This window comes from Balaenoptera physalus (assembly GCF_965194825.1).
Source record: "Balaenoptera physalus genome assembly, chromosome: 4".
NCBI classification, from domain to species: Eukaryota; Metazoa; Chordata; class Mammalia; order Artiodactyla; family Balaenopteridae; genus Balaenoptera; species Balaenoptera physalus.
In genome coordinates this window covers 146,347,941-146,356,667 of record NC_138891.1, presented here as the reverse complement: position 1 = coordinate 146,356,667, position 8,727 = coordinate 146,347,941, and positions in this window count along the sequence as shown.

Sequence of the window (8,727 nt, the reverse complement as noted above, 5' to 3'; positions counted from 1 at the left end):
AGGGGTGTCTGCACGCTGACCCCCCACAGGAGGCCATTCCCAGGTCTCAGGTATTTCACAAGCTTTGGGACAAATGTTTGTGCTTCCAGATGCTGCTGGAAAGACGCTCCAGCATACGCTCGGGTCTAATTGGTTATTAATGATTTGTCTTATGAAAGCGCGCCTGTTGGCCATTTATACTTACGTAACTTTCTGTCTGCTGATGTTCTTTGTCCGTTTCCTTGGAGTCACTTTCCTTCTTACGAATCTGTGGGTTTGCTATAGCGCAGACACAACCCTCGGCTTGCCGTATGTCCTGTAATGTCTCTCCAGTCTGTTTCTTTTCTTAAATTTAATTTTATTTATTTATTTTTATACAGCAGGTTCTTATTAGTTATTTATTTTATACGTATTAGTGTATACATGTCAATCCCAATCCCCCAATTCATCCCACCAACCCCCCCACCCCTGCTTTCCCTCCTTGGTGTCCATACGTTTGTTCTCTACATCTGTGTCTCCATTTCTGCCTTGCAGACCGGTCCATCTGTACCATTTTTCTAGATTCCACATATATGCGTTAATATACGATATTTGATTTTCTCTTTCTGACTTACTTCACTCTGTATGACAGTCTCAAGGTCCATCCATTTGTCTACAAATGACGCAATTTCGTTCCTATTTACGGCTGAGTAATATTCCATTGTATATGTGTACCACAACTTCTTTATCCCTTTGTCTGTCGATGGGCATTTAGGTTGCTTCCATGACCTGGCTATTGTAAATAGTGCTGCAATGAACATTGGGGTGCATGTGTCTTTTTGAATTATGGTTTTCTCTGGGTATATGCCCAGTAGTGGGATTGCTGGGTCATATGGTAATTCTATTTTTAATTTTTTAAGGCACCTCCATACTGTTCTGCATAGTGACTGTATCAGTTTACATTCCCACCAACAGTGCAAGAGGGTTCCCCTTTCTACACACCCTCTCCAGCATTTGTTGTTTGTAGATTTTTGGATGATGCCCATTCTAACTGGTGTGAGGTGATACCTCATTGTAGTTTTGATTTGCATTTCTCTAATAATTAGTGATGTTGAGCAGCTTTTCATGTGCCTCTTGGCCATCTGTACATCTTGTTTAGAGAAATGTCTATTTAGGTCTTCTGCCCACTTTTTGATTTGGGTTGTTTGTTTTTTAAATATTGAGCTGCATGAGCTGTTTATATATTTTGGAGATTGATCCTTTGCCATTGATTCATTTGCAAATATTTTCTCCCATTCTGAGGGCTGTCTTTTCGTCTTGTTTATAGTTTCCTTTGCTGGGCAAAAGCTTTTAAGTTTCATTAGGTCCCATTTGTTTATTTTTGTTTTTATTTCCATTACTCTAGGAGGTGGATCAAAAAAGATCTTGCTGTGATTTATGTCAAAGAGTGTTCTTCCTATGTTTTCCTCTAAGAGTTTTATGTGTCCATTCTTACATTTAGGTCTTTAATCCATTCTGAGTTTATTTTCGTGTATGGTGTTAGGGAGTGTTCTTATTTCATTTTTTTACATGTAGCTGTCCAGTTTTCCCAGCACCACTTATTGAAGAGGCTGTCTTTTCTCCATTGTATATGCTTGCCTTCATTATCAAAGATAAGGTGACCATATGTGTGTGGGTTTATCTCTGGGCTTTCTATCCTGTTCCATTGACCTATATTTCTGTTTTTGTGCCAGTACCATACTGTCTTGATGACTGTAGCGTTGTAGTATAGTCTGAAGTCCAGGAGCCTGATTCCTCCAGCTCCATTTTTCTTTCTCAAGATTGCTTTGGCTATTCGGGATCTTTTGTGTTTCCATACAAATTGTGAAATTTTTTGTTCTAGTTCTGTGAAAAATGCCACTGGTAGTTTGATAGGGATTGCATTGAATCTGTAGATTGCTTTGGGTAGTACAGTCATTTTCACAATATTGATTCTTCCAATCCAAGAACATGGTTTATCTCTCCATCTGTTTGTATTATCTTTGATGTTTTTTGTTTTTGTTTTGTTTTGTTTGTTTTGTCTTTTTTTTTTAATCTTTGATTTCTTTTATCAGTGCCTTATAGTTGTCTGACTACAGGTCTTTTACCTCCTTAGGTAGGTTTATTCCTAGGTATTTTATTCTTTTTGTTGCAATGGTGAATGGGATTGTTTCCTTAATTTCTCTTTCTGGTCTTTCATTGTTAGTGTATTGGAATGCAAGAGATTTCTGTGCATTAATTTTGTATCTTGCAATTTTACCAAATTCATTGATTAGCTCTAGTAGTTTTCTGGTGTCATCTTCAGGATTATCTATGTATAGTATCATGTCATCTGCAAACAGTGATAGTTTTACTTCTTCTTTTCCAAACTGGATTCCTTTTATTTCTTTTTCTTCTCTGATTGCCGTGGCTAGGACTTCCAAAATTATGTTGAATAATAGTGGTGAGAGTGGACATCCTTGTCTTGTTCCTGATCTTAGAGGAAATGCTTTCAGTTTTTCACCATTGAGAATGATGTTTGCTGTGGGTTTGTCATATATGGTCTTTATTATGTTGAGGTAGGTTCCCTCTATGCCCACACTCCGGAGTTTTTATCATAAATAGGTGTTGAACTTTGTCAAAAGCTTTTTCTGCATCTATTGAGATGATCATATGTTGTTTATTCCTTAATTTGTTAATATGGTGTATCACATTGATTGATTTGCGTATGTTGAAGAATCCTCGCATCCCCGGGATAAATCCTACTTGATAATGGTTTATGATCCTTTTAATGTGTTGTTGGATTCTGTTTGCTAGTATGTTGTTGAGGATTTTCGCATCTATATTCATCAGTGATATTGGTCTGTAATTTTCTTTTTTTTGTAGTATCTTTGTCTGGTTTTGGAAGATTTTTAATCACAGTTTCAATTTCATTACTTGTGATTGGTCTGTTCATATTTTCTATTTCTTCCTGGTTCAGTCTCGGAAGGTTATACCTTTCTAAGAATTTGTCCATTTCTTGCAGGTTGTCCATTTTATTGGCATAGAGTTGCTTGTAGTAGTCTCTTATGATGCTTTGTAGTTCTGCAGTGTCCGTTGTAACGTCTCCTTTTTCGTTTCTAATTTTATTGATTTGAATCCTCTACCTCTTTTTCTTGATGAGTCTGGATAAGGTTTGTCAATTTTGTTTATCTTCTCAAAGAACCAGCTTTTAGTTTTATTGATCTTTGCTATTGTTTTCTTTGTTCCTATTTCATTTATTTCTACTCTGATCTTTATGATTTCTTTCCTTCTACTAACTTTGGGTTTTGTTTGTTTCTCTAGTTCCTTTAGGTGTGAGGTTAGTTTGTTTATTTGAGATTTTTTTTTGTTTCTTGAGGTAGGCTTGTATTGTTATAAACTTCCCTCTTAGAACTGCTGTTGCTGTATCCCATAGGTTTTGGATTGTCGTGTTTTTGTTGTAATTTGTCTCTAGGTATTTTTTGATTTCTTCATTGATCTCTTGTTTATTTAGTAACGTATTGTTTAGCCTCCATGTGTTTGTGTTTTTTATGTTTTTTTGCGTGTAATTTATTTCTAATCTCATAGTGTTGTGGTTGGAAAAGATGCTTGATATGATTTCAATTTTCTTAAATTTACCGAGGCTTGATTTGTGACCCAAGATGTGATCTATCCTGGAGAATGTTCCATGTGCACTTGACAAGAAAGTGTAATCTGCTGTTTTTGGCTGGAATGTCCTATAAATATCAATTAAATCTATCTGGTCTATTGTGTCATTTAAAGCGTGTGTTCCCTTATTAATTTTCTGGATGATCTGTATTATTGTCTGGATGATCTGTCCATTGGTGTAAGTGAGGTGTTAAAATCCCCCACTATTACTGTGTTATTGTCAATTTCCTCTTTTATAGCTGCTAGCGTTTGCCTTATGCATTGAGGTGCTCCTATATTGGGTGCATATATTTAATTGTTATATCTTCTTCTTGGATTGATCCCTTGATCATTATGTAGTGTCCTTCCTTGTATCTTGTAACATTCTTTATTTTAAAGTCTATTTTATCTGATATGAGTATTGCTACTCCGGCTTTCTTTTGATTTTCATTTTCATGGAGTATCTTTTTCCATTGTCTCACTTTCAGTCTGCATGTGTCCCTAGGTCTGAAGTGGGTCTCTTGTAGACAGCATATAGATGGGTCTTGTTTTTGTAACCATTCAGCGAGCCTGTGTCTTTTGGTTGGAGCATTTAATCCATTCACATTTAAGGTAATTATCGATATGTGTGTTCCTATTACCATTTCCTGAATTGTTTTGGGTTTGTTTTTATAGGTCCTTTTCTTCTCTTCTGTTTCTCACTCAGAGAAGTTCCTTTAGCATTTGTTGTAGAGCTGGTTTGGTGGTGCTGAAATCTCTTAGCTTTTGCTTGTCTGTAAAGCTTTTGATTTCTTCGTCAAATCCAAATGAGATCGTTGCTGGATAGAGTAATCTTGATTGTAGGGTCTTCCTTTTCATCACTTTAAATATATTGTGCCACTCCCTTCTGGCTTGTAGAGTTTCTGCTGAGAAATCAGCTTTTAGCCTTATGGGAGTTCCCTTGTATGTTATTTGTCGTTTTTCCCTTGTTGCATTTTTTAAAAATGTATAAATTTATTTATTTATTTTTGGCTGCATTGGGTCTTCGTTGCTGCATGCAGGCTTTCTCTAGTTGCAGCGAGTGGGGGCTACTCTTCGTTGTGGTGCATGGGCTTCTCATTGCGGTGGTTTCTCTTGTTGTGGAGCATTGGCTCTAGGCGCTCAGTCTTCAGTAGTTGTGGCATGCAGGCTCAGTAGTTGTGGCACATAGGCTCTAGAGCGCAGGCTCAGTAGTTGTGGCACATGGGCTTCATTGCTCTGCAGCATGTGGGATCTTCCGGGACCAGGGCTTCAACCCGTGTCCCCTGCATTGGCAGGCAGATTCTTAACACTGCGCCACCAGGTGAGCCCTCCCTTGTTGCTTTTAATAAGTTTTCTTTGTCTTTAATTCTTGCCAATTTGATTACTATGTGTCTCGGCATGTTTCTCCTTGGGTTTTTCCTGATTGGGACTCTCTGTGCTTCCTGGACTTGGGTGGCTATTTCTTTTCCCATGTTAGGGAACTTTTCAACTATAATCTCTTCAAATATTTTCTCGGGTCCTTTCTCTCTCTCTTCTCCTTCTGGGACCCCTATAATGTGAATTTTGGTACATTTAATGTTGTCCCAGAGGTCTCTTAGGCTGTCTTCATTTCTTTTCATTGTTTTTTCTTTATTCTGTTCTGCGGCAGTGAATTCCGCCATTCTGTCTTCCAGGTCACTTATCCATTCTTCTTCCTCAGTTATTCTGCTATTGATTCCTTCTAGTGTATTTTTCATTTCAGTTATTGTATTGTTCATCTCTGTTTGTTTGTTCTTTAATTCTTCTCGATCTTTGTTAAACATTTCTTGCATCTTCTCGATCTTTGCCTCCATTCTTTTTCCGAGGTCCTGGATCATCTTCACTATCATTATTCTGAATTCTTTTTCTGGAAGGTTGCCTATCTCCACTTCATTTAATTGTTTTTCTAGGGTTTTATCTTGTTCCTTCATCTGGTACATAGCCCTCTGCCTTTTCGTTTTGTCTGTCTTTCTGTGAATATTGTTTTTGTTCCACAGCCTGCAGGATTTTAGTTCTTCTTGCTTCTACTGTCTGCCCTCTGGTGGATGAAGCTATCTAAGAGGCTTGTGCAAGCTTCCTGATGGGAAGGACTGGTGGTGGGTAGAGCTGGGTGTAGCTCTGGTGGACAGAGCTCAGTAAAACTTTAATCTGCTTGTCTGCTGATGGGTGGGGCTGAGTTCCCTCCCTGTTGGCTGTTTGGCCTGAGATGATCAAGCACTGGAGGCTATAGGCTCTTTGGTGGGGCTAATGGTGGACTCTGGGAGGGCTCACACCCAGGAGTACTTCCCAGAACCTCCGCTGCCAGTGTCCTTGTCCTCACAGTGAGACAGAGCCACCCCCCGCCTCTGTAGGAGACCCTCCAACACTAGCAGGTAGGTCTGGTTCAGTGTCTATGGGGTCACTGCTCCTTCCCCTGGGTCCCAATGCGCACACTACTTTGTGTGTGCCCTCCAAGAGTGGTGTCTCTGTTTCCCTGAGCCCTGTCGAGGTCCTGCAATCAAATCCCGCTAGCCTTCAAAGTCTGATTCTCTGGGAATTCCTTCTCCCATTGATGGACCCCCAGGTTGGGAAGCCTGACGTGGGGCTCAGAACCTTCACTCCAGTGGGTGGACTTCTGTGGTATAAGTGTTCTCCAGTTTGTGAGTCACCCACCCAGTGGTTATGGGATTTGATTTTATTGATTGCACCCCTCCTACCATCTCATTGCGGCTTCCTCTTGGTCTTTGGATGTGGGGTATCTTTTTTGGTGAGTTCCAGTGTCTTTCTGTTGATGATTGTTCAGCAGTTCAGCAGTTAGTTGTGATTCTGGTGCTCTTGCAAGAGGGAGTGAGCGCACGTCCTTCTACTCCGCCATCTTGAACCAATTGCTCCTCTCCAGTTTGTTTCTAATTCTGTTTATAATAGCATTTTGGTTATAGAGTCATTTAAAAATTTTACAGTCAAATTTATTATATATATGCTTATCAACTACAGGGAAGGGGAGAAGGATCTAATCACAGTTTTTGCTTCTCTTTTTTCACTGAGAATGCTACTAGGACCACCACCTCCACTATCCCCACCTGGGTGGGTGCCCTCCCGGGCCCCTCACACCATGGCCGGAGGCCCTGGCATCAGCCCCTCGCCTCTGACCTCCCTGGACAGCAGCAGGTCCAGCCGTGTGAGCACAGGTCTGTCGCTGGCTGCCCGGAGGTGGGGCATGGGGCCTTGGGGACAGGGAAGGGAGATGGGCCCTTCTGTCTGGGGAGCACAGCTACACCTTGACAGGGTGGTCCTGGGAGAATCTTACTTCCTGATGGAGGCAGCTGAGTGCAGGTAGGGTGGGGCACAGAGGCTGCCCTGGGAGGGTCAGCTGGGCCTGGTCAGAGCACCAGTCCTGGACCTGGAGGGGGTTGTCCCAGGGGTCTGGGAAGGGCCTCAGGTGCTCGGGGCAGCCGTGGTGGGGACTCACTACCTCAGGCCCGAGTGGCCACCGTCGAGCTGTGGGACTGTGTCCTGTCGGCCCCGGAGTGGCCTCCTCGCTGGGGCTGCAGCTCTGCTTCAACCCCGCCTGAGAGCTGATGGGGCCCTGCCCCAGCCCTGTCCTGTCCTCTCCCTGTCCCCCAGCCCTGCGCCCTGCCCAGGCCTTTCTAGGGACGGCTGGAGGCTGAGCCCGTGCCTGGGGAAGGTTTGGGGAGGCGACTTTGGGAAGAGATGTTAGTGTGGAGGTGTCAGTGGGAGCACACTGGTGAGGTGGTGTGTGAGGGGTGACGGGGAGAGGTGTTACCGCGGGGTTCTGGCGAGGAGGCCTTAGTGAGGGATGTGGGTGACACGGTGTTCCTGAGAGGGTGCTACTGAGAGGGCGCTAGTGACGGGACTTTGCTGAGGCGGTGTTAGTGGGGGCCGTTCTTGTGGGCATGTTAAGAGGTGACGTTTGTGAGTGCATATTTTTGAGGGTATGTTAGTGAAAGGATGTTGGTTTGGGGACTTTGCTGAAGAATGTTTGTGAGGGACAGTGTGAGGAGATGTTGGTGGGGAGGCCTTGGTGAGGGGACATTCGTGCGAGAACACGGGTGAAGGGATAATGGTAGAGACAGTGTGAGTGTTACTGTGGGGCCGTTGGTGAGGAAATTGTTGAGGGAGTGTCTGTGAGGGACGCTACTGGGAGTATATTAGTGAGATGACGTTAGTGAGGAATGCTGGTGAGGGGACATTACTGAGGGGACACTAGGAGCTGCTAGTGTGGGGAACTAGTGAAGGGTGTTGGCGGGGAGGCTGGGGATGGGTCGTTACTGAGAGGTGCTGTGAAAAGTTATTGAGGGGACGGTAGTGTGGGGACGATTGTAAGGGCTTGTCGGTGGGGTAACGTTTGTGTGGCCATTGCTGAGTGATGACCGGATGGTATGAGGGGACACTAATGTGGGACGTGGGTGTGGGGACATTAGAATGTTGACACTGGTGAGGGTCCTGGGTGAGGGGTGTTTGTGCAGAGATGTTGTTGGTGAGGGGCCCTAGTGTTGGGCTGCTCATGCGGGGTGTCGGTGTGGGGCTGCTGGTGACGGATACGCCACTCTCAGAGGCAGGAGCGTGGCTGGCTCCGTACGGACACTCTGAGGGCCTAGAGCGCTCTGGCCTGCGTCTGTCCTTCCTGTGGGGGGTGGAGTTGACGGGCATGACATCCACTCAGGCTCAGGGACCACCTCGAACACTGTGTCTCGGTCACAGAATAAGGGCGTGGTATGAGGACCCATGGCCTTGTGCACACTTTTGAGGCCTGGGGAGTCCACTGGGCTCCCCCGAGGACTGCACGCCCGTGATGCCTGCACAGCGGCTGTCCTGGGCGGCTTCTATGGCCACTCTGCTGGCTTCCTTCTGTGACCTTGGCCCCAGGTGAGCCCATTTGGGTTCATCTGTGCTGAGTCTCCTTCACTCACGTCCCCTGCTCTCAGGGGACAGGATCCATGTCCGAGTGGGGCTGGGTGGCGGGGAGCAGGCAGAGCGGGGGCCCAGCTAACCCCGGCTGTAGAGGAGGGCCTGAGGGTGTCCCGTGTGTATGAGGGGAGGCTCTTGTAGGAAAACGCAGAACCCTAACTCAGACACCACACGTGGCAGGGAGTGTGTCTGAGCGCC